The sequence below is a fragment of the Epinephelus lanceolatus genome, chromosome 21, assembly GCF_041903045.1.
Source record: "Epinephelus lanceolatus isolate andai-2023 chromosome 21, ASM4190304v1, whole genome shotgun sequence".
Lineage (NCBI taxonomy): Eukaryota > Metazoa > Chordata > Actinopteri > Perciformes > Serranidae > Epinephelus > Epinephelus lanceolatus.
The window spans coordinates 27,538,213-27,564,381 of record NC_135754.1 but is presented as its reverse complement, the minus strand read 5'-3'; the positions used below and the strand labels follow the sequence as shown (position 1 = coordinate 27,564,381).

General features: G+C 40.8%; 1 protein-coding gene and 1 non-coding gene across 3 annotated transcripts in view; both read right to left on the bottom strand.

The window, feature by feature from the left end:
• The window catches only part of ppm1bb (protein phosphatase, Mg2+/Mn2+ dependent, 1Bb), a 34,677-nt gene extending 20,749 nt beyond the window's left edge, over window positions 1-13,928 (bottom strand). For both annotated transcript variants that reach the window (XM_033611201.2, XM_033611200.2), the window contains exon 1: window positions 13,536-13,928. The gene's annotated coding sequence lies outside the window, so the exon portion shown is untranslated. The remainder of the gene's footprint in view (window positions 1-13,535) is intronic.
• Window positions 13,929-24,318: 10,390 nt separating this feature from the next.
• On the bottom strand, window positions 24,319-24,412 carry trnai-uau (transfer RNA isoleucine (anticodon UAU)). Its single transcript has 2 exons — window positions 24,375-24,412; window positions 24,319-24,354 (listed from the first exon to the last, which is right to left on the bottom strand). It is a non-coding gene; the product is annotated as a tRNA-Ile (tRNA).
• Window positions 24,413-26,169: the final 1,757 nt, after the last annotated feature.

The following is a 26,169-nucleotide window of genomic DNA, read 5'->3' as shown; positions in this document are numbered from 1 at the left end:
ATCACACAGAAAGCGTTTTAGCAGCCGGAAGTGGCTTTTTGTATTTTATTTTAATGACAAACTTTTTCCTCACGGTTTTAGCATTCCGACATGCCTCGTGCTTCTGCACTCTAAGTGCCGGGCATTTTTGCCGGAGCGCTCTGAGCTCCTCGAGTTGAGAAAACTACAACTCAGAGCTGAAAAACTCTTTCTTCCCATTGTCCAATCAGATAATTGAGAGGCGGGCCTTCTGTGGTCATGACAACAAGTTTACAGTTGGTAAACAATGGAGGAGAAACTGCAGTAGCAGTTGCTGGATACCCAGAGCTATACGGCCCAGTGATACACAGCAGGTTGTCAAACTGCCCCTGAGTCATCCTAAAATATGCCTGGAAACATCCATCATGGAGGAGAAGCTCCTGGACCAACTGATGGTACTCCCCATGATCCACCCTCTTTTTTAGGGTCTCATGTACCCACACAGATCTCTGTTTCCCTGTGCCCAACAAACTATTTACTGACAGCCTCTCACCCTCAACCAGAGCTACAGCAAGTACCCTCTGCCTCAACATGTCAGGAACTAGATACTAATTACTGTCAAATAACGAAAATAAATAAACGGTAGATTGATCACACAGGAAGGTTAGAATAAGGAGGTGAGTCAGTGGTTACCTAGCAACAACAAAAAGGCGCAGCAAGCATTTTTTTCTCGCTAGTGGCATTCAATTGGAATAAAAAAAAGGCAGTGTGGTGCGCCTCACGTTTTGCAACCTACAGAATGCTTTTTGTGAGATCGGGGCCTAAAGCATTACAAATGTGAGTGAAGCAAAACTGACCTCTTTTGTCAGATCACGTAATCTTTTATAGTTTATAATAATATCCTTGACACAATAAATCCCTCCGTAAATGAGCAGTTCTTGGTGTCAGTAGTTCAGTAGGCTGCTTCACACTGTGATTACAGAGTGCTTTTAATTACTCAATGGATGGTGAGAGCCAGAGATCCTGACAACAAGACAAAGATAGCAGAGGAGGAACCACAGAGCTGAGGATTACACTGCAGCGTTAAAGCTTCTTTGAGCACACAGAGCCTCTTTCACTCTGAACACAAGGTAACTAATACTATTAGCTAACTTGTTGGCAGAATACAGAGTGTGACATTAGTGAATCAGCAGGGTGTGAAATTCTCACCTGCAAGGAGCTGAATGGGAATTAATTTGTCTTGTCCTGGTAGCTGAGCCAGGTTGAACTCTTTACTGGACAACACTGCGTTTTTCTGTTGCAAGTGATAAGCTAACACAGCTAATGGATATGTTTGGTTAAAAGTGATCCCCCCTTCAGGACGCCTTTGAGATGAAAGGACACAGTAAATTCATCATCGTAGCGCCAGGAGACGACCCTGTTTTTGCCCTGATAATGCTACACTGTGAGCGACAAAATCCATGTTGAAATTGGCACGAGGAGAATGCTGGCAGAGTTACATTACGATGCATTCAAGCTCTATTAGTTAAAAATAAGTATTGAGCGAAGGTAAATTATGACATCATCATGATATATTAAAATGTAAAACTGTAAAATTTAGTATTTGGTGAGAGACTTGAAGAATTACAGTTGTTTAAAAGGAGAAATTTGTTGTTTTCACAACAATATAAAATAGATATTTGAGAAGGAATTACATAAGCGTAAAAACGCTTCTGAAGCCATTTTTGAATATGTTTTTTTATGAGAAAGAAGGTTTCCTTAAAGATTGTTCCATAGATTTGTATGGTTGAATTTGTGCTTGCTCAAAGATTATGAGTTTTTAAAATTAGGATATCTTTGTTTCCCTGGCACCAAAGGGGGAATAATTAACAACAAAAACAAAATCAACAACAACAAAAAATCATCAGTATCAGCCCAAAACTTCACAATTCCTTAAGAATGTATTATTGTCGATGTAATATTTTGGTCGAATCAGATTTGAAAATAACACAGGTCACACTTCAAATGAGAATGAGAGTCTTTTCCAAGACCTCTAATGTGGAAATGTTTGTAAAAAAAAAATTGTATAATAGGTGATCTGAATGAAAGTGTGACCAATATCAGCCCCAACAAGCCTGACTGCTGCTGTAGTATTCAGAAGGAAATTTAACATAGGAATATTCTAATCAGCGACATGAAAAGGTATTAAAAATTGCAAGAGTGATGTCTTTATTTTTTAGAAGATATTATCTTATCTTATCATTACATCAGACATTTTTGTTCGTATTGACTAAAAACTGTACCTGAACACACTCGCAGCACCTCATGCTTAACCGCCTTTCGCCATATCTTTGGCAGTTTTGACCTGCACTATATTTTCCCATCATCCTAATCAATTTTGACCTAAATGTCAGCAACTGCTGCAGTATGGAGCTACTTACAGTATGTATTGTTCGGCTGGTGTAGCACTCATGAGATCTTGAAATCAATAAAAAGCGATAAAAATCGAAAGCGCCCTGAGCACGTCTTTTTTTCAACATATTGATTTCTCGCTCTGCATTTACCTCCCACATGAGCACACACACGGCATGACAGGCATGTGCCCAAAAAAGGCTGGTACATGCGAGGAGTGACTACAGCTGGTTTCAGAGGAACGTGTATGTGTGTGTGTGCTCTGCGCATGTGTGCAGTGTCATAGACTATGTGCGAGAAAAAGACGCTCTATAAATACGCCAGGCCGGTTTAGATTTCATGTCCAGGGTGGGGCAGTGGGCCACGCCATTCACATTTCTATTGCTTTTCTGCTACATGATTGTATCAACAGGATTCCCTCTACACAGCTCTCACCAGCAGCCAATGCCACTTACAAGTAGCCTATATGTTCATGTATGGTAAGAAAGTGTGTTCACATATGTGTGTGAGACAAAGAGAAATCTGTTATGTTCACCAGCAGTGATTCTCTCTAAAAATAAAACAAACACACTGCCATTGCCTAGCAACCACCCACCCTGCAGGGCAAACATCCAGGCTAAGCTTCATTCAGCGACATCCCCCTCTCTATGTCTCTCTCTCACTTGCTCTAAAACACACACACTCTCACACTCACACACACACACACACACACACACACGCATACACACACACACTGCCGCCTGGTAGAGAGAGGAAAGGGGAGTTGCATCATCCATCCATTAAAGCAGTCGCAGCAGCCAGACCCTGAAAGGAGACATGCAGACTGCAAGAGCACATGCGGATACTATGAGATTTCTCTGGCTGACAATGCTACAATAGCGGCAGGAAAAAAAAAAAAAAAAAAAAAAAAAAAAAACAACACACACGCACACACGCAGAAAACCCCAGAAAATATCTCCATTGAGACATCAGACTGAAACCAGGAACTCTCAACCACTTAACCCCCTCAAAACTGCTGTCACCCATGCTGTAACCGCAGGTCGAAACCAACACCCCCTCATGCTAAGACGCACATGTCTGCCAAAAACCACTGGCTACGAAGAGGGAAGTGGAAGGTCGGGGATTACATAATGCTGCAAAGAGCCTGAGTGCTGCTCTGAGAGCAGGCACACTCGCACAAAACAGTTAATGCTATCCTGGAAGCGAGGTTAACATACAGCTTCCAGCACTGTCCTTGTGTACACATCAATACATATGTAGTTGTACATTTGGACTCATCGTGTAGGATCATGCCTGACTCTCCAGATGATGTCATAACTGGGGATACGACAGCTTTGGATATTGATCTGTTAATTTAGATTTGATTAAAGTCTGAGGGGAACAAATGCTTTCTTTTAACTGTGGAGATTCATTTAAGAAATTTTAAGTTTTTCAGATGACACATACATCTCAAATTTTGTCAAGCATTAAATATTGTCTCAGAGGTGCTTTGGTGAGTAACTAATTCGTCGTGTGGCACAACAACTGAGTCAGTAAGGGCACTGAAGTTGGCAACAATACCAAGCCGAGAGGCAAAGACATCCCATACAAAGTTACACATTTGTTTATGATGTAGTATCAGCAAACACAGGTTAACAATGACATCCTGCACAGCTATGATTGGCTAGCTTTCAGAGTTAGCTGCATTAGCTTGGGTGTTAGCTAGCCCATCTATTTTTTTCTCATATCATCGTGACAATACTTTATTTACTCGTTGCCTGGTTCTTTAATTTTTTTAGTTTCTTTGTACCTTGTGACATAACAGTAGGGTTTTAAGAAAATAACTGCGGATAATAATTTGCTAATTTAACTGCTTAAAAACTAAGCTTTGGTTCATTTTGCTTTTGAAAGCCCGACACTAACATTAACTAGTAACTAACCAGTTAATTTTTAAGAAAAAAATGCAAATGATGTGAAATACAAGAGGCCTTTTCTTTTAGTCTGGCGCTCCACTGACTCATCGAGCTTTACTGCCCAATTTCAAAGCATCATCAGTGTAGAGGTGATGAAATTTTAATGTTTTGTGATGCAAATGTCTCACTTTTATTGCTAAAAGACACCTGGCTACTCTGGCTAGGGACGTGCTCATTTGGAGATTACTGCTGGTAAAGCCGCCCCGGCGTTACTGCGGAGAAATGAAAGCCCACTCCAATCTCCTCCCATGTAGCCCAAGTAAATAAGCAGCTTCATTTTGAGCTGTAAAACCCCTCCAGCACTGTAACTATGTTAGCACCACTAGCCGTTCTGACACTGCTAACAGTGCTAACAGAGCATTAGGCCCATTTCCACTGAAGAAGTTCCTGGTACTATTTGGGGGGCAGGAACTACTACAGGAACATCCTCTCGCTCGGCCCTCTCAACCGCCGTGTCTCCACTGAGAGAGTGGAGTAGGAGGAAGGTTCCTGTAAAGTTACTGGGCTCTGTATGTGATGTAATCGTTGTGCGACCATTTTGACCGGGGCGACGTAGGGGCATAGAGACGCCGTTAGCCATTAGCAGTGTCTGTAATAACTCTGGTCACGGTCTGTAAAAAACACATTTTTTCCAGCGGATGTCTTAGTTACAAGATGAATGAGCTAACTGGAGTAGTTTCATGTCGTATCCGACAACGGGAGGCTTTTAACAGATGACGTCCTGATGTTAGCTTTGCTGCTGCTGTTAGCTGTCCCTGTCAGCTGATGCTTTCTAGACATCGTGATTTCCCAAAACTGAATAAATACCACACATAGCAACACAAAACTGCTTTGATCGCTCAATCATGTTGTAACTAAGATATCCGCTAGAAAAAATATTTTTTTCACAGACTGTGATCGGCGTTATTACAGACACCGCTAACGCTTAGCCCAGCTAATCTACGATAACCATGTTGTTATTTACAAAACGTCACAACCCGCCTTGAGTATGTCCAATCAGCACCAAGTAACCCCCAAGCCCCAGCCAGGAGTTTCTCGGGGCCATTCTGAGTACCTACTCCGAGGCAGGGACTTGTTTAGCCCCTGTAAAAGTTCTGGAACTCTGTCCTTCGGGGGTGGTTCCTGTGCTGGAGACACGCACCAACGGCCCCGGCCCCGTAAAATTACCCCGAAGTTCCTGCGGTGGAAACAGGCCTATAGTTAACATGCTTAGTTGCATTCATGGTTACACACACAGTTAACGGGGGTTTGCAGCTTAAAATTGAGCTACTTACTCATCAGGGCTACCTGGGGGAAGACCTGGGGCTAGGCACAATATTTTCACAGCAACACTGTTGCGTCGGGATGGCATTACTCGCGGTAATCGGATATATATGAGCAGTGCCGCTAGCTAGCTCCCACCAGACGCAGTTGTTGCGCAGTGCGGTAAACTCAAAAGTGGCAAGATTAACCTCCAGTCAGACATGTGGCCAGGCAATCTAGGCAGCTTGCTAGCTTCTGTTACATGAAGCTAGACATTTTTTCTAGGCTATGATGTTATCAGCTGCTCAGCAACAAATGGCAAATGATAAATGCCACATACTTCTACTCCCTGGAATAATCTTACTTTCCTTATTCTTAATTTATTGTTTCAGTCACATTCTGAGAGGCTTGCTGAAAGGACCAGCAAAGCACCGCGAAGGGCCGAACATGTGGTCACACAGGGCCAACAGTGAGCCACCTGCCCAATGATCTAACTTTCTACTACTTAACATTTCCTGGCCAAAATTCCACTTTTACAGTATTGCATGCTTTCTTTCTTTTATATAAACTTCCCCACTTCTTCTGATTGTAAGGCAAGAAATCATGGAGTTTGGTTTATGACAAATCATAAGCTGGCAAATAACTTGTGAGAGTTTAGTTAGCTACTCCACATGGCACTTTCACATTCAGACTGTGGAGGACAGAAGCAGCACGCTAATGTTATTTTTTTCCAAAACCTGTATCAGACTAGTCCTTTGAGACTGAGTAGCCCACGCATTTACTCAGACTACCTGAGTCAAGACCAGGCTGGCAAAAGAGAATTTAAGTTCTTGGGATCAACGGTCTTTTACACCAAATCCCTACATGGGAATAATTTAAAATCAAAAGCAGCACACAGGATATGAATGATCACACAATATGAACTCTCAAGACAAACTAAAGAACACAAAGTACAGTGTGCTGGTCCAACTACAGATCCAACTCAGGGCTACATTCCCGAGGAGCTGAAGACGTGGCTGAACCTGCATCTCTCAAAATTAGACAGTAGAGACCAAATTAATAAAGCATTCAGATAGTTCTTCTCAGCTTGTTCAAATTAATCAACTGGACGCTGCCCTAAAAAGACGATGAAGAGGTAAACATCAGCTTCCTACTGAAGTCATCAGCAGGAGTTTTAACATTTCACCGTAACATGATAGACAAGTTAACTCAAGTATCCATAACATTTTTCTCCAACAGCCTGATTATCAACAGCGACTGAAGACCACATGAAGGAAAAGGCCTGATAAATATGACATGATCATGTGATACTCCCCCATACTAATGAGGTGAGAAGGACCACATGAATGCACCATTAAACTAACCAACCCAAAGTGGATTGTAGGATAGCGAGCGAGGGCTGCCGAGGGTCACATTTCACAGCCGCATTTGGAGAAGCCTCCAGATTGGGACAGTCTCGTCGAATTTAAATGACGTATTCAGTCTTGAAATACGGACTTTGGAGCAGACGATGCTGAATTGAGACACAGCTTATGTTGTGTAATTGGTCCCGTGTGACAGTAATGACTTATAAAGCCACACCTTCCTGCTGTGTCTATTCAAACACCTGAAATCCACTAGTGTTACATATTTAACGCTGTCTTTTTATCTTAACTGCTGAAACCAATTTAACCTATACTCTGACCTTGCCTCCCTTTTTACGTGTCTTTTATTACCCACCAAGCAAAGGTAGACAGATTCAACATGCAGCATTTCAACACTTTGATGACCCTCGATTTCTTCATCTCCCCTTTGAGCACTAATCCGCTACAGACTGGTGCTTCCAAGGTAAAACATACAAGTCCTAGATCATACAAGTCAAATGGGGCAAATCACCCCCACCACTTGCCAACATTCATTTTTTCAATACGTTTTTTACTTCATGACCATGAAATATTAGAAAACGCTGTAAAACATAAAGCTTGTGTTATAAAGTGACACTTGAGAGGCGCAATTGTGTTTCAAAGGCAGGTTGACATTTATGAATCTCTGCGATCCTTAAAGCATCAAAGTGCACAATGTGGAGACCAAGAACCAACACTTACAACCAAAACCTTTTCTCCACCAAAATTAGCGCATTTATGCCAATTTTTAAACCCAAAAAAACACACTAAAACACGCAATTTACTCCTTTCCCATTGCCAGCTGATGAGTATGCTGGTTTTTATTTCTGATGTGTCACTTTCAACATCATGAAGGCGCCAGAAAAAAGGGTTAGTAAACAGTAGAAAGCAGCATGGAGGCCAGTGAAAATGTTCCTGTGGTTACTTCTTTTTTTAGGGGGTAACATGCTATGTCTTTTAACGCCTGGAAAACGCAAGGTTGGACGCTGGGTGCTACTTTTGTGCCTTTTTTGAGTCAGCTTTCAAGAGCGCAGCAGCAGGTTGCGTCTGAGGTTGCTAAGCAATCTTAACAAGCACCGTATTATATGCCCTATTTAGACGACAACGGTTTCTATAAAAACGGAAAAAGTCTGTCCTTTGCGTTTTAAAAAACTTCCGCATTTATATGACGATGTTATTGAAACGATCCCCCTTCACACGGAGCCACAACATCTACTGGAAACGCTGTAGAATGGACGCCAGGCCAATGGGTGGCAGTGTAAATTTGCAAAGGCACACCACGGCATGATGCCACGCACCTGCGCTGAAGCACCTTCCACTACAACGCGGTGATTACAAACCAAAACAAAGAAGACACAATGGCGAAAGCACACACAGATAACTTTGTCTGGACAGACGACGAGGTGGAGTTGTTACAGTAGATCTACACTTTGCTGGAGAAGCGTTCACTATGATCTGATATTCTATTGATTCTTTGGACAACAACACAATATTGTCTGATATCGCAAAGTCCGCCTTTATACAATTTTTCTTCTATTTAATTCAGGGGCCTACAATTGATTTGAGACGATACCGGTAAATATCCTCACTGTCCTTATCTTGGCTCTTGCCATTGGTTGCCTGGTGCTAGGCTGTTAGTACTCTTAAATGTTTGGGAAGGAGGTAGGCTTGGACAGAAATGGTTACACAGACATGAATTTTCAAAATGAAGGTGTGTCTTAAAGATGACGATAATATCACTGAATCGACATCGATGCAGATCGATGTATTGTTACACTCCTAATAATTACCCGCAACTACTGCAGTCATTTTTGCCAGGTACGAACTCCGATTGTAACATCTGCCTTTAAAGACAGATGACAGATGTTAGTGCGATTTTTAGGGCTGCAACTAAATTATTATTTTGATTAATCATTTATTCATTAATTCTATGCCATGGTGTAAAAGGCCCATCACGAGGTCTGAAATTCCAAGTTGATGTCTTCAAATGTTCTGTCTGACCAAATTTCAAAACCCAAAGACTTTCCAATTTTTTAATATAATAACATACAACACAGAAATTGATAGTCAAAGTTGTTGCACAGTTATGTTCTGTTGGTTGGCTAACTATTTTCCTTACAAAGCAGGAAAATACAACCGCACACCTGTCCAAGCTTCTCTCTTTCACTGAACTAAAACTGACATAACCTTACTCATCGTAAAACACACGTCATTCAAACTCGACAGAAACCAAATAAAACTCCCCAAAACCATCTCAGTTGGTCTTGCCCATCATCTGGTTAGTTAGTCCACTAATCTAACAATCACCAGCTCTGGTTTGGTCGAAATAAACCCTTAATTCACTAGTTAGGTGTGAAAATATGCTGATCTGCACGCTGATTATCCTCGCAGTCTCTGCCCGACAGCTGTCCACTGAGCAGCAGCTCTCACTCGTTCTTCGGAGGCAGCTACAGTAACGTTACATCACCTTTCATCCAACATGCAGTTAAAGGCAACTAAAGAAACAGAGAATTAACAGATGCAGTTATATTTAAAAATAGAGGATCATTGCAATAATCATTCTACTTCTATGATCAGGACACTCCATTAAAGAAGAAATACAGCTCAGCTACAGTCCTGGCAGCAGCCTCCTAAAATCTTCTTTAAACCAAGATCACCTTCCTCCACATGTGACTTACAAACCAAAACAAATATTATCTAGGTACTGAGATACTATCAAGAAACCCAGCCAAGCCTGTTAATCATCACAATGTGTAAATAATGTCACATAACTTGATTAAAGAGCATGTATCTCTCTTAGTGGGTCACGAGTGATGATTGAGAGGGATTACTTTTGTATGAGATATTTTTTTTAGGGAAAATCCTGCATTGTATAGCTTTCAGTTCAGTGCACTAACATTGAAATTAAATATAGCCCTGTTGCTCCAATGCACAAGTTTATATTCCAAGAATATTTCATCAATGAAATCTGTACAAAAAAGCATATCTGCATGGCTCAACGGTAAATGTGACCACCCTAACCCTAACTAACCAACAGGCAAATGAGAAAGCTGCAGTTGAACTGATTTACTCCGCTGAAAACTGTCAAACAGGCTTGTTCTTTCCCATCACGGAGAACCAATGCAGGTTCCTATAGTCATTTAGTTTTCTTTAAAGCGCCTTGTGACACCTAAAGTTCCATCATGACAGACTCAAGCCTTAAAGATCAGTCAAACTCTAAAATAACCTTGCTGACTGTCTCAATCTCCCACTGACACTGTGTTTCATCTGCTCCTCAGTCTTTACGGTGTGACTGCTGACTCAGATAAGATTATCAGCTATTGAACTCCTCCCGTATCTGGCTGGCAGGGCACAAGCCCAACACCAAGTGATGTCATATACTGGTCACCTGTGCACCTTATCGCAATCTGATATACTGGAGGTGAGCAGGATGGCCGTCAGGCTGCATTTCAGCTTTGCGCAATACAAAATTCATGATGAAATGTGAATATATCTTAAGCCTTAGTGTACAGGACAGAGTTCTGCAAAGTTAAATGGCTTCATCATCTGAGATTACGTAAAAGGTAGTAAAAAGAGATCGAAAAGATGATCTGCTCACACACACGTCTTCACATGGAAAGTCAAGAGTTTCACTTTCAACATAAAATCTTGACAAACATTTTCTTTGGAATGGAATGGAATCAGGTGACATTAGATGCCGAGAGAGCGCTCTTGAAAGCACAGGGGAAGCCCTTGTTTGAAGTGAGTCAAACTGGGAATGCATGAAAACTTCCAGAAATTCCTATTGCAATATCTAAAAATTTTTTAAAAAGAATTACTAGAGATGATAATACATTTACTGATCTGGGTTGATGCAAAGATTGACTTACGTAGCTGATCACATCACAGTTTTGTAAAATATCCCTAACAAGTAGTAGCAGGTTAGTTAGTAGCAGGAGTCGGCATCTCACCTCTGACTGCTCTCAAAACAAGACAACGATGTAAGCCTAAATTTGATGGCCACTTTTATTAATATACAGCCTAATTATCAGGACTCACAGAACAGTCTCTGAGTTATGGTCAATCACATTTGTTCATATAGGCCTGTACTGTTGTACATCTAAAGCAAAGCTACCAACCAAGCCCACGTTAATGTCCAGGGCAAACCCCTGCTGCCCTGTGCCTATGGACCTGCCCCTCCCTTATAAAGCCAGGAATATATGCCATAATAGAAAACATTACAAAGACGTAAACACATACAGCAGCTGACTTTGCATACCATCAGCTGATTGATGGCGCAGCAGAGTCAAGCGCTATATATGTTTATGTCAACTGAGGCATGAATCACAAACTTGGAACTGCACAACCCTGTGAACTTCACTAGTTAACAAGCAAAACAATAAACAACTAGTTCAACATAGTTCATTTCATTGTTATTTTGACCATTTTTCAGTTAAACAATACCTTCTGAACGTTACAAAAACATAAAGCTATTTATTGTTAAGCATATATGTTTATATTATTAGAGATACTGACTCACAACTAGACTTGCACTGATTTATCGGCAGTGATTGGAACCGGGACGGTTTTCACGTGATCGGCATGACCTGCGACCGGCCAGTCAGTCTAAAATGTGCCGATTTAAAACGCCGGTCAACTTCCCGGCGCGCCGCATGATTGACATTGTGTAACATCAGCAGCGCACACACACGCACATGTGCAACTCACAGCTTGGGCGATGTGAGGAAATGAAACATGGGCGGCTTCTCACCTTAATCATTCACGCACCCACATCAAAAGAGAGAAGGAGAAAATTGTTAATTGTCCGTGTTAAACTGAACTGCGGAGCTCTCACTGCTGTGCTGTGCCACTTAAAACTGATGAGGCGCATATCCGCGTTCCGAAGATGCGATGGCGAAGATTCCTGAAGACCTGTGTGAATTTTCCACAGGAGATATTTTTACTTTTTTGTCTTTTAAAGAAATTACCCACAAATGCTATACACCAAGAATTATTATTTTATTCATCAATGTTTTTATTTCTGTAAGCTATGCCTTTTTTACTTATTTATTTTAATACTGTACCTGACGTTGTATTTGGGCAAAAAGGAAAATGTTTCTTAACCTGTGTCACTGTTTTTGTTTGTTTGTTTGAGATAATTATTGAAAAGCTGCTTGTATGTTGGTTAAAATGTTCTAATAAAGCAAAGATAGAAAATATTGCAATATCTTGTGTGCTGTAAAGTGGTTTGAAAAAAATGAAATCGGAATCGGCCACCCAAACACTCTGCAAATCGGAAATCGGTATCAGCCCAAAAAAATTATAATCGGTGCGAGCCTACTCACAACACACCTTTTCAAACTGCCATATTTGGTCTGATTTAATGATGACGCACATAGAAACTTGCAATGATGATGACTTCATACCTTATTTCATAATTATGACTTTTGACTAGTTATTTCACTAACCTATTACTGTATATTAGTGAACTGTCTGACTTTATGATGTATGGATTCTTTGCTGCTTGCTCTTTTGAACTGTACCTTGTAAGGCGTCCTTGAGTGCTTTGACAGGTGCCTATAAATAATATGGATTACTAGTATTATTGTTATTGTTATTATTATTATTATTATTATTATTATACGTTCAAGGTAAGTGCTGGGCAGTGAAGAATAGGTGAAGTGTTGGGAGGAGCAGTGCTGTTGCTGCAGCAAAACATGACTGGTTACAAACACCTTGGCAGCTTGTGGCTAACATTAAATGCTATCTGCTTAGATTACATTTCATGTGTACTGACTGATTTCACGGGCTTCAACAGAGATACTAGACATAAAAACAGGGGCTTGCGGTTGTGATTGCCCTCTAAGGTCACTACACACACAACAGGGCATACAGTAGCTATCCACCTGGCACTGCATGCATTTGTGTTTGATACACACTGAGGGTTGATTCTGGACATTAATGTCGCTTCATAGCAACTTATTAGATTAATAGGACCAATAGCAGTTTGTGGGTGTGTGCTAGTTTAAATATGATATTGTACCGTTTGAAATACCATTACACTGCCAAGCTAACATAACATAGCTAACCATTGACACCATATGACAAAGTCCGCTAAGCTGTCATTAGCTAGTTATAGCTAGTGTAGCCTGTACCATGCTAGATTAGCTCGCCTGGGACCAGACTAAGCACTGGAGGCTAACGTGTCCTTTGACTGTTCACATTAATATCACCTTAAATTTGCTTCATTCAGAATCGGTTTGCTAACGTTGGCGGTGGCCAAGTTACTTTGAAACTTCAGTTGATGGGTCAGGTTTTTATTTTGACAATGGTCCGTCTGAACGCTGCCGTTATTGCACAACACACTTCATGTTGCATGAACCGACTGGCTGTTTTTGGAAATGCGTTTCTGTGTTAAATACCAATCCACTGACCACATGCTGAACTCCATTCCTCTTTAACACTGCTCCCTCCACGCAAAGGCCTGGCTTGCTAGTATGTTGATATGAGCTAACGTTAGCTGGCTTGCTAATGTTAACTTAACAGTTAGCTGTCGTTGGTGCCAACGCAATTCCCCAGCTTGTCAAACTCAAGCTAATGACGTTAGCGCACATACTAGCATGCTACTTACGTTTTCCTGCTGTTGCGAATGTAGATCCAATCTTGATTATCTGCTGGATTCTGCTTTTGTGTGAAGATATGTCGGTAACCTAGCTATCTACGGAGCTAACGTTAGCTAGCTAGCTATGTTATGTTTCCTTATTTGACAAAAATAATCGAGATTGGCCTCAGATGAGCGGCGATAATTCCTTTCTCGGTGGTTCCCTGCTTGGACAGCGTTGATTTTTACGCATGTTTGACGCCAGTTCTGTCTCTCACATAAAATGAAGACTATTCCGATCGTTCCAAAACAAATATGGACACTGAGAATTGGTTATATTATACAACACTGACAAATCTAGCACTTTCTTCAATTGAAAGGCCAGAGCTATCCTTCGACTTTGGGTGCTGAACAAGAGGAGGTGTTATTTTTGGCATATGTTCTGTGATTGGTTCGAACGTCAAGGCGAAACGTCGGCTAATTGGCTGCTTCGTCTGTCAATTAGCTCTGCCCCTGTCCAAAGCGACGTTCTGATTGGTCTATTACCGAAGTTCTATAATGCACTGGAACTGTGGAATACACTCGTAACTGATTTTGGCGTACGCCGAAGCTAGCCTGGATAGGCGGGGTCAGTGTTGAAATACAACCATTCAGCGCCGCGACGGGAGCGGATTCACCACAGCCCGGCGGACAAGGCTCTAAATATGAATAAAATCAAAGGTGGCACAGCTGAGATTGAAATGCGCTGTTGTTCCCGTCCGCTATATGTTTGGAAATTACTGCACACGGGTGCTCTCGAGTCAAAAACAAGCGCAACATGATTCAACTACAGCAGGGATGCTTCAAATAGGAGTCTTGTCTTTATATATTGTGTGTCATATTGTTGAAGGTCTTGAAAGAAAAGTTCAAAATTCCAATGTCTTGCTGTGGATTTTTTCAGTAATAAAATGTATTAGGTTTCATCCATTCTGAATTTATTTATTCATTTTTCTTTTAGTTTTAATCAACAATAATTTAAATTGTTGCTGATATTTGTTGGTATGTTTCAGCTTGCATCAGACAATTTTGTTGTTGCACTGTAATGTTTATGAAACTTTTCATTGTTTGCATTTTAAAAACTGTACTTCTCCCTGTTGGTACCGCGTTGTATAATGTGCTTTGGTAACACTGTTTCAATATGGTAATGCCAATGAAGCCTCTTTGAATTGAATTGAAACTCAATTGCACAAAATTATGATAACTATAATAACACCCTTTTCCACCTTACAGCTTTTCAAATCAAATGAAAATGTCTTTCTCCTGCAGTTGAATTGTTTGTCCAGTTTTTCTTCGTAGTTCCAGTTTCTAACAGAAGGAAGAATTATTTCATTTCACTTTAATTCACTAGAAATTGTGCCATTTTAAGAAAGTACAAATAACTAGTAGGTTTCAGTATAAAAAACTAAATACTGTCAACAATAATTAAGTAATAATAAAGTGTCTTAGCTGTTACCGTTGCTAATATTGGTCCAGTGTGTTGCCATATCAAACTACAAACATTATAATCCGTAAATAAACAAGTGTCATCCATAAAATGTGATCAGGCTTGTCCACTTGGACAGCAGCAGGGGATGGCTGGGATAACAGCCATCTTGTTTTTACTGTGATAACTGTATTGTGCTCTTACTGCCACTAGATGGCACAAAGGTGTCCACGAATAAGGACAATAGGTGATTTCTCTGATAACTTAGGCCATGTTTACGCGATAATGATGTTTTCCGATCCTGCTCGTCACAAAGGGGCTTCTTGTTACGATGGACTGCGCATAAATGGCCCTATCTAGAGTCAGTGTTTGGTTTGTCCATTCTGCGCTACTGTAGAAACATGGCAGTGCAACATGACGATCTCCGTAGACAAGGACCCGCTCCGTATAAACAGCTCAACACAAAAAACGTCATCATTCTTATTTTCAGGTGATTATACACTGAAGAAAACATACGTATAATATTACAGTTCCATTTCTGCTAACATATCCCCCTAAATTCTTCACACTGGACCTTTAACATGCTTTGGCAACATCGTAACGCTGTAAACTGCGGCCTTGTTTAAATAAATACCTCATACATGTTATTGATTGTATCACCTCCTCAGTTTAATTCATGATACTCTGTGTTTTTAATCAAACCATAAAACTCGTGTTTGTTAATTTTGTGAGCTAACACCTGTTCCTAAAAATATTCATCTCTGAAAACAGAATAATGCCAAGCTAATAGTTTTGACCTTCTTGCACCTGCTCTCTGCGTGAAAGACCTGAAAAAGTCACAGCCAAAATCACGCGCCTCGACTGCACTGCACAAAAATGTCCTCTTCATTTTAGTCAGCTTACATCGTCTGGGACAAACTGCAACATTTGAACGCTGACCTTGTTGTGTTATCGTACGACACGTGTCACTACAGAATCTGGTTAGGTGGAAAAGAGGAGCTCAATCCAGCTATTACACACATCTGCAATAATTCAAACTGACACTGAACCTGGGACTGGATCATCAATGGGCACAATGAGGAGCTGCCCTCTGGGGGAAGTGTGAACAGGTTCAGCAAAGAAAAACTGCACATGTTAAGAAGAAAATGGGAGGTATGGAGGGGCAGCTCATTTTTGCCCTGCAGCCACCCAGCAGGTTAATCTAGCCCTGACTGTACCTGCAACACATAGTTCAGTTTGAGTCACGTTTTCTCTTCCTCAATAATAATAATCATAATAATATTGTTATTGTACAGCCATGGGTGGATTATGAGACAATGGGCCCCTGGGCCCCAAGAATGCAGAAGGCCCCACCACCTCTCGAACAGATGAGCAAGACAGTAGGCCTCTTTTTGTTGCTTGCGTCACTTTGTAGTTGCTACGCATCTTCCTGCGGTTTTGTGTCTCTTAGTGGTTGTTTTAAGTCTCTTTTAAGTTGCTTTGTGTCTCTTTGCAGCCATTTTGAGTTTCATTGTAGTTGTTTTATGTCTCTTTGTAGTTGTTTATGTTTCTTTGTCGTTATCTTGAGTCTCTTTGTAGTTATTTATGTCTCTTTGTAGTCATTATGTGTCTCTTTGTAGTTATGTCTCTTTGTAGTCATTATATGTCTCTTTGTAGTTATGTCTCTTTGTAGTCATATAGAGTCTCTGTAGTTGTTTTGTGTCTCTTTGTCGTTATCTTGAGTCTCTTTGTAGTTGTTTATGTCTCTTTGTAGTCATTATGTGTCTCTTTGTAGTTATGTCTCTTTGTAGTGATTATATGTCTCTTTGTAGTCATATAGAGTCTGTGTAGTTGTTTTGTGTCTGTTTGTAGCATTATGTATCTCTTTGTAGTTATGTCTCTTTGTAGTCATTATATGTCTCTTTGTATTTATGTCTCTTTGTAGTCATTATGTATCTCTTTGTAGTTATGTCTCTTTGTAGTCATTGTATGTCTCTTTGTAGCATTATATTTCTCTTTGTAGTTGTTTTGTGTCTCTTTGTAGCATTATATTTCTCTTTGTAGTTGTTTTGTGTCTTTTTGCAGTTGTTTATGTCTCTTCATAGTTAATCTGAGTGTCTTTGTAGTTGTTTATGTGTCTTTGTAGTCATCTTGAGTCTCTCTGTAGTTGTTTTGTGTCCCTTTGCAGTCATTTTGAGTTTCATTGTAGTGGTTTTGTGTCTCTTTATAGTTGTTTTATGTCTCTTTGTAGTCAATTTGCGTCTCTGTAGTTGGTTTGTGTCTCGTTGTGGTCGTTTTAAGTGTCTCTGAAGTTGCTTTGCATTTCTTTGTAGTCATTTTGAGTTTCATTGTAGTTATTTTGTGTGTCTTTGTAGTTGTTTTGTGTCTGTCTGTAGTCATTATGTGTGTCTTTGTAGTTAATTTGAGTTTGCTCTTTGTTGTTTTATGTCTTTTTGTAGGCAATTTGAGTCTTTTTGTAGTTGTTTATGTCTCAATTTGTATCTTTTTAGTTGTTTTTGCCTCTTAGTGGTCGTTTCAAGTATTTTTAAAGGTGCTTTGCATCTCTTTGCAGTAATTTTGAGTCTCGTTTTAATTGTTTGTGTCTTTGTAGTCATTTTGATTCTAATTGTAGTTGTTTTGTGTTTCTTTGCAATTATTTTAAGTCTCTTTGTAGTTGAGTCTCTTTGTAATCATTTTGAATTTCTTTGTAGTTGTTTTGTGTCTCTTTTTAGTCATTATGTGTCTCTTTGTAGTTTTATGTCTCATTGTAGTCATATTGAGTTTCTATGTATTTTTTTGTGTCTCTCTGTAGTCATTATGTGTCTCTTTGTAGTTGATTTGAGTCTCTTTGTAGTCATTTTGTATCTTGTTACAGTTGTTTTCGTGTCTCTTAGTGGCCATTTTGAGCCTCTTTGAAGTCCCTTTGCATCTCTTTATAGTGGTTTACATCGCTTTGCAGCCATTTTATTCTCCTTTTTAGTTGTTTTTTCCCCCTTTTGTAGTCTTTGAAAGTCTCTTCGTCTCTTTGCATGTGTTTGGCATCTCTTTTCAGTTGTTTTTTGTCTCTTTGTGGTCATTTTGAGTCTCCTCCAGGTTGGTGCCTCTTTATTCAGATGACATTTTGCTGTTGGACGCCAGGAAGGGCCCTGACACTTTGGGCCCTGGGGCCTTTCTTTGCCTTGTAGGCATGTTCAGCAATCCATCCATGTGTACAGCCGAGTGCAACACCATGAATGCCTTTGTACAATTCATATTGTTGAGACTACAGCCACGTGCAAAAGAGTTCTCTGAGAGATATCAGGCAGTGTGATGCAGCGGGAGGAGGCTATGACCTGCACACAAGGCCTTTCAGAACAGGCATAAACACTTTAACCATAAGATAGTCAGGCAGGTGCTTTTCGAGACGAATGAACCCTTTTATGTGCACTGTTGGACTTATTTAAAAACCAGCAAAAAGATTACACACATTGGTAGATTTCTGAGAGGCCGGGACCAATTCTTGTACTTCCAGAGGATAAATAAAGATGATATTTCATTCATTCAAATAACAAAGATGTGCAAAAATAAAATGTAGGCTGGAGTGAATAAAACTGGGAAAGGGAGATTAAAGCATGAACATGAGTATAAGTGTGTGTATAAAGATGTTTAGTTAGATAGTGTATCAGTGGATCAGAGTTATGATGTGTGTGTGAGTGTGAGTGTGTATGTGTGTGAGGGGAAAGCAGGGCTTATCCGTTGTCATTTTGTGCTTCTCCCTCAGGATTAGACTTGTGTCTTATTAATGAAAAACTCATCAGATATCAGAGCAGTTCCCCAAGGAACCAAGCAGGGTTATGAGACACAGGTCAGATTAAGACCCCGTTTAAATACTGCGTGTGTGTGTGTGAGTGTGTGTGAGCATGTTACAGACAGACAGAGAGTGTGAGTGAGCAACAGAGTGGTATTTAATTTTCCAAGATGGGGGATTATCACCAGCAGAATTTGATCATTCTGCTCTGATAAGGATGTTCAATCACAGCTTATCCCAAATATTAAACTCTCAGTCTTTTGTCCCCTTTCCCCTCAATCCCTCACACACACTTACACACACACACACACACACACACACACACACCCATACAGACGCTTGCGCCACTCCAACTGCCGTGGTTCTCATTGAATAAAGTGGCCCGCTGAGCCTACTGTCAGGGTGGTGTGTGTGATTGTTCAGCCACCTGGTCACCTCAGGGGATAGATGGGTGAGGAAGGGGAGGAGGAAGGGGAGGAGGAGGAGGAGTTGTGGGACGGGCTGGTGGGGCGATGCTAGGCTTTAGCGTCTTATGTGGGCAGCTGAGGAGAGTAAATTAAAAAACTGTTTCGTCTAATCTGGAACACCAAGAACAAGTGGCACACACTCCAAAATCTGATCCCTCGTGTTTACATGGATCTGGATGAGCTTACACACACACACACACACACACACACACACACACACACACGCCACAACATTCCCTCAAATGATATGCACACATGCATACATACACACACACATATTCCCTGCTGCTAAATGCTCTGTGATTGTGTCCCGCGCCTGCCAGATGGGGGGGCAGGGGGGTGACGGGAGGTACGAGGCCCTGATCTGCACTCTCATTTTCAGCCTGGAGAATCTGCACCCGAGACATCTGGGTCACATCATTACTGCAATCTTCTGCTTGTTCATTCCCAGCTTTAGAGGGCTTAGAGTGTCAGATCTGCACACAAACACATTCACACAAAGCACACACACACACACACACAAAAACACAGACATAGCATGTAACGTGTGAAATGAATCATGGCTAAAAAAAAAAAAAAAGATTGATGGTTTGGGTCTTCAGAAACACAGATGTGAAGATGCACATGGTGTTTAAGGGACTAGAGGTGCACCTGTCAAAATGTTTGAAAATGAACACAAATGCACCTCCACAGTAATGAAGACATGTTCCCAGCAGCAGAGGCTCAGGGCTCTGTCTGATGCAGTCGCACCGCCCTCTAGTGACAAAAAGCTGGATTCACAACGGAGTGGTAGTTCCGCTATTGACCGACAGGTGGTGCTGCTGAGCAACACGCCTTTAAGGATGGAGGGAGACTGATAACAGCTGACAGGAGCACCTTTTTCTTCATTAAAAATAGGTTGCATGAAATTATGCGTTGTCATGCATTGTAAGGTCACAAGGGTGTCAAAAGTGTTTTTACTTTACTCTTCAAGTAATATAGTTCTTCTCCTTCTCCTCCTTTTCTCCTTCCCCTTCTTCTTCCCCTCCTTCTCCCAATCTCCACCTTCTTCTTCTTCCTCTTCTTCTCCTCCTCCTTCTTCTTCTCCTTCTCCTCCTCCTCCCTCTTCTTCTTCTCCTCCATCTCCTTCTTCTCCTTCTCCCCATCTCCTCCTCCTTCTTCTTCTCCTCCTTCTCCTCCCTCTTCTTCTTCTTCTCCTTCTCCTCCATCTCCTTCTTCTTCTTCTCCTTCTCCCCATCTCCTCCTCCTTCTTCTTCTCCCCCTCCTCCTCCTCCCTCTTCTTCTTTTTCTTCTTCTTCTTCTTCTTCTCCTTCTCCTCCTTCTCCTTCTTCTCCTCAGCCCATATGTTACAGTATTATGTGTGTGAAGGCCAGGAGTTAACATTATTATTATTATTATTATTATTATTATTATTATTTATCATTGTTGTAGGAATAAAGAAACCTGCATTCTCCAATTGTAAAAATATGTAGCCTATGCACTGAATTGAAAAAAAAGAAAAGAAAGTTTGAACATTTCGTCAACTGCCTCATACGTCTATGGCCTGGCGCCTTGTCTTCTAAACTTAGCCAAACCCGAATAGTGGTGGCTTGTCTTGAGCCTCCTTGGCTAGGCTAGCAATGGATCAAATCCATAAAAGTAAAAGTCTCAGAAGAAAATATAGAATTTAATAGTGCATGGACAGATTTGTTCCCTTTCACCGCCAACGCTACAATGTTAAATGTTTGGTAATGATCTTTAATTATCCCCAGAGTAAACAGGAACTTGAGCTGACGAAGATATTCAGGTTAACAGTTCATTCTTCGAGCTCAGGGCCCGCACGCAAGCTGCGTCTCAATTCAGGGGCTGCAGCCTTTAAAGGACGCAGCCTTCGCAGTCGACGTCGGCCACGCCCTTTGAAGACCGCATCAGCCAAACCGAACGGTAGCTGAAATGGGACGGTCTGGTCTGCAGAGGACTTCCTGGTTGCATCACCAGTTGTTCTTGGCCTGACCTATTGGTATTCCTGTTACCTAGCAACCAGCTGCGCTTGACGAAAGATGGAGTAAGCTAGTAAGTTAGTTAGCCCTAAATCATGGACGCAGATATTATTATATATATTTCATGCTGATGGAACGTTTTCAGGTTAACTTAATAAATTAAGATTGTTAAAGCTACGTGCTTTTAGCTTATAGTAATAATAACAACAGTTAACCGTTAGCTAGTTAAGAACTGTTAGTGAACTTAATATATGATCGTCACCAGCGCGCTATGCATCATGGGAAAGGCTGGGCCTCGAAGGATTCATCCGTTGCATCCTCTAGATTCTGGGAAAGAAGGCTACATTTCTTGGCTGCATTTGAAGAGTCCTTCGAAATGGGACGGCCTTGGTCGCGCTGATGTGACACAATTGGTCTTCAAATGCAGCCTTTGAAGATCTGCAGCCCCTGAATTGAGATGCAGCTACGGTCTCTGGGTTCAGGAGCCAGGGAACGGACCGGGCAGAACCCGGAAGTGGGACCGAGAACAAGGATGTGAGTCCAGTTCAGCCCACTAGCAGGCTGAGGTAACAAAGAGGGCCTTACTGATGGCGTGGCAGAGAAGGCGAAGGGTCCGGAACTAGAGGAGCAGTCCAGTGAAGCAGCAGAGCCAACGAGGGATGAGCAGCAGTAAAGTAGAAGCCAGGCGATGGATCGAGGAGCCGACAGGTAGGTGAAAGGAGAGCACACACACAAGGCAGTGTGTGGCGTCTCACAGATAGTCTCTGAGCTGAAGCGGGCAACTGGCAAGCAAGTGGGAACGCTCACGCCGAAACGTCGTCAAAGGAAAACACCACACAGCCACGGGCAGGCAGAAACCAGAAACGCTGTGGCAGAACTCGTGGTCAGGGAAAGAAGGCTGGTGAGTTTACCGGGAAACAGACAATGCAGGCAGGGGAAGGAGTGCTGGGAAGTTTTGCATGTGGGCGAAGAACAAACTGGCAAACAATGTGTGTGCTGGAGGGGGTTGAATACCAGGCTGACGAGCTGCAGCTGTGGAGGCAGGTGAGAGGAGTGAGGTCATCAGGTGGGAGTGGCTCTGGCAGGTAGAGTGACAGAATGCAGGCTGTGACAGGAGAGGCCTCTGTGGATAATTCTGCTCCTGGTAAAAACCTCCTGAACAATGAACACTGAAGAGATTCGAACCAAGAGAAGTTTGAGCTGGTTGTAATCAATCCTCAATGCTAGCTGCCACTACATCCCCCTTAATTAATACAAACAATAAACAATAACAATATAAAAGGGCAAGAAAAACAACAGGGAGATAAGAATAACAAGTTATAAAGATATATGTCAACATCCTTGTCATTGTAATTTCTGTTTGATGAGATGTTTTCCCCAATGACAGGGTTCTTACTTGACCTTGCACTTCATTCTACTTAACTCAGACCTGTTGTCCTCGTTCGTGGACACTTTTTTGTGCCATCTATATGTAGTAAGAGCACAATACACAAATCCATGTAAAAACAGGATGGCAGCCATCTCTGCCAAGTCAGCCTGCAGCCGATCCGAAGGTCCAAAACCTGACCACAGTTTATGGTTGAAACTTGAAACGCGGAACTTTTTTCAAAACAGAAATGAGAAACGATTTTTCGGCGGTTTGTTTTCGTGTAAACATGGCCTTAGATGAGAGGCGAAACGTCTTCAAGAAACACAAGGAGGTCCTGTCGCCTACGATATAACACTTATGATTACCATGACCTGGGTGACTGAGAATCTTCACTGACAGTCTGGTGTATGCTGCTTTTTAATTCTCATCTTTAACTGCCTTTGCATGGTACTTTTACTTGTTAGTTTCATGTACCTGTTACATGGCACAGTGGTAGAGGGTCATGGGAGGATGCCAATGAAGCAATATTACATCAATTGGCCAAAGGGTGGCGCTATAGCAACTGATTGAAATTGCAAACTTTGAATGGGCATATCTCATGCCCCGTATGTCATAGAGACATGAAACTTTGCACAGAGATGCCTCTCCTCATGAGGAACAAATTTGCCTCAAGAACCCATAACTTCTGGTTATATAGATTTTCCGCCATTTTGAATTTTTTGAAAAACACTTTAAATCGATCTCTTCCTAGGAAGTTTGACCGATCTGCATGAAACTGGGTGAACATAATCTAGGGACCAATATGTAAAGTTCCCTCTTGGCAAAAGTTGGAAAACTCACTAAAACTGAGCTTCTATAAGGCAATGAATATTGCGGAGGGCGTGGCTCATCACATAAAGGTGTATAACATCTCAAGGGTTTCACCCATCACCACGCAACTTTGTAGGCATATGACCACACATAATCTGAGGGGACCCCTCCATTATTGACCCCATCAAACAAAATGGGGGCGCTAGAGAGCTAATTTCTTATCTAGGCCTAACCGCCATATGGATTTTTACTAAACTTGGTAGATATGTAGAACAGGACGCCTCATAAATTGAACTCTAATTGGCAACTGGGTGGTGCTATAACAACAGAAAAATGCTTAAAAATGGCTAAAATGCGACCAATCGCTGTGGCTCCCCCTGTGGACCAATGGTTGTTTGTTTTTTCTAATTTTTGGTGTGACTAAGTCATGGTATGGTATGCTGTACATAATCACGGAAACTGTCAGTGTGTCATTCTGTCAGTCAGTCATTCTGTCTGTCCCATGTTTTTCTACTCACTGACGTGGTCAATCTATGTGAAACTGCACATATGCATTGAGGATTGGCATAGGTAGAAGGTGACAAAGCTACCAATGGGTATGCACTAGTTTATATTTTATTTATCTTTCTGTACTTATTTCTGTGTGTTTAAAGAACAAAAGTGGATTGGCGTGAACAGTTTGCCATTATATGCCAGTTCAGCTTTGTATTGAGTGATGCACAGACTGTATTCCATATACTTCATTTTGCCTCCTTCGAGGAAACACACCTGTCAGCAGGAAGCAACACGTCAGCGCTTTGTGGTGAGGCTGTACAGTTTGAGTAGAACCTGAATATACCACAACTGTTATGGAGGGGGATTACTGTATGACGTCGTTACTGCGCAGTACAGGAAGTCCCCCTCTCACGCGGCGGAGGATTTGCTTAGTTGTCACCAGGTGAGGGGTTAATCTAAAAACTCTGCTCCAGGTGAGGCTCGAACTCACAACCTCGGCATTGCTCTGCTGTATACTGTCATATAAGTACCGCGCGCTAACCGATTGCGCCACTGGAGCTTCGGCGGTTAACGGCCAGGAAGTCGGTTTAAGAAAGACACGAGCGCACGTGTCGTACAAACATCGTTTGTTTGTTTATTTCCGCCCCCATTTTTGACTAAGCGTCGTCGTGGAGACCGGTGGAGGTGACGGAGACCCGGTGATGAACTTCCCGGGACCCCGGTGGTCTCACGGAGTCCTGCAGACGACGTGCTGCGTTCAAGTGCCTCTTACAAAGCTCCGACTTTCAAGCTGAACGGGAGCCATTGTGACGTGTGTTTATAGCGTTTTCTTGGCAAACAGTTCAATACAAATAATTTCCTGTGGACTGTGTGAGTAGTAGTTGACAGAAAACTAATAATAATGAAGCTTATATACATGACACGTAGTCCTTGAGTCTTTTTTAATAAATATTCTGAAGATTTCAACAACTCTAATTGGTTTATCAAGACGTCTGACAAAAAGGAAAATAAAATTGAATAATCTGCCATTAAAAATGACTCAACATCATCTTAATAGTATTTTACCTCCGTTTTAATGAGCTGCAAACTCAATTTACAAGAAAAACAAGATGTGTAAATCAAAGATAAAAATGAAAAACTGAGAAGTATAAAGAAACTGGAAAATATAAGGTAAAAAAAGTTTTAAATTTCCACTTTACGCACACAGAGAAGAGCTATCAATGGTAATTTAACTTTTATTTTTGTGATTTAAGCCATTAAGAAAATGTATGTTCACGTACCTTACCATTTACGCATAATGTATGTTTGAGTTTATTAAAGTGTGAAATATTAAATCCAAATTCTGTAAAATGTCTCTTTCTCACCTTTAGTAGGCTTTATAGCTTCAGTGCTCTGTCTGCTAAGGAAATGTCAGTGCTTCATACGAGTTTATATTCTTCTAATATACTTGTGTCATAATTCTAATATTAATGACAGCACCTGAAGGCAGCAGATTTCTATGTTCAGTGATGACACGTGGGTGTGATGTTTAGGTGTCCACATAGTTTTGGCCACTATAGTTCACGTACGGTGTTAAAAAGTACTCCAATTGTGAGTTAAATGTGCAGCCGTTACGGATGTAATGAGGAAACAAATTACTATTATCATATTTATCAAAATAATAATTAGTCGTAGTAGTAATATGTATTTATTCATTTATTCATACATTCATTATCATGAGTGTTATTTATTTTTTTAGTTACTGAACTTGCTTATCAATATTACTATAATTACAATTTATGCATTTATTTATCTTGCCTCCTCCTGCTCATACATACCTGCATATCCCTCTGGTCATAATATATGACACACGTACACAGCACACTGACATACATGCACAATAAATAATAAATACATGTATAAATAAATTTAGTAATAAATAAAATATGGAAATAAATAAATAAAAGACTAAATAAATGCTTAAATAAATACAGGAAAAAAATGCATACACGTGGACCTCCTACCTCATTAATATATTGACACAGAAATAAAGATATAAGTAAATAAAAGTAGTTGTAAAAATCTAGAAATACATTTGATTATTTTATTGACTTATATTCTGTTTGATTACCAACTTTTATTTATTTATTTCTGATTTATCTATTTATCTACATATTTATTTCAACATTTATTATTTCTTTATTCATGCATTTATTTTTTGCATTTATTTTAACATTTATTTATTCATTTGATTATTTATTTCTGTATTTACTTCACATTTTGTTATTGTTTTTTATTATTTATACATTTTGTTCTGTATTTATGTGAACATTTATT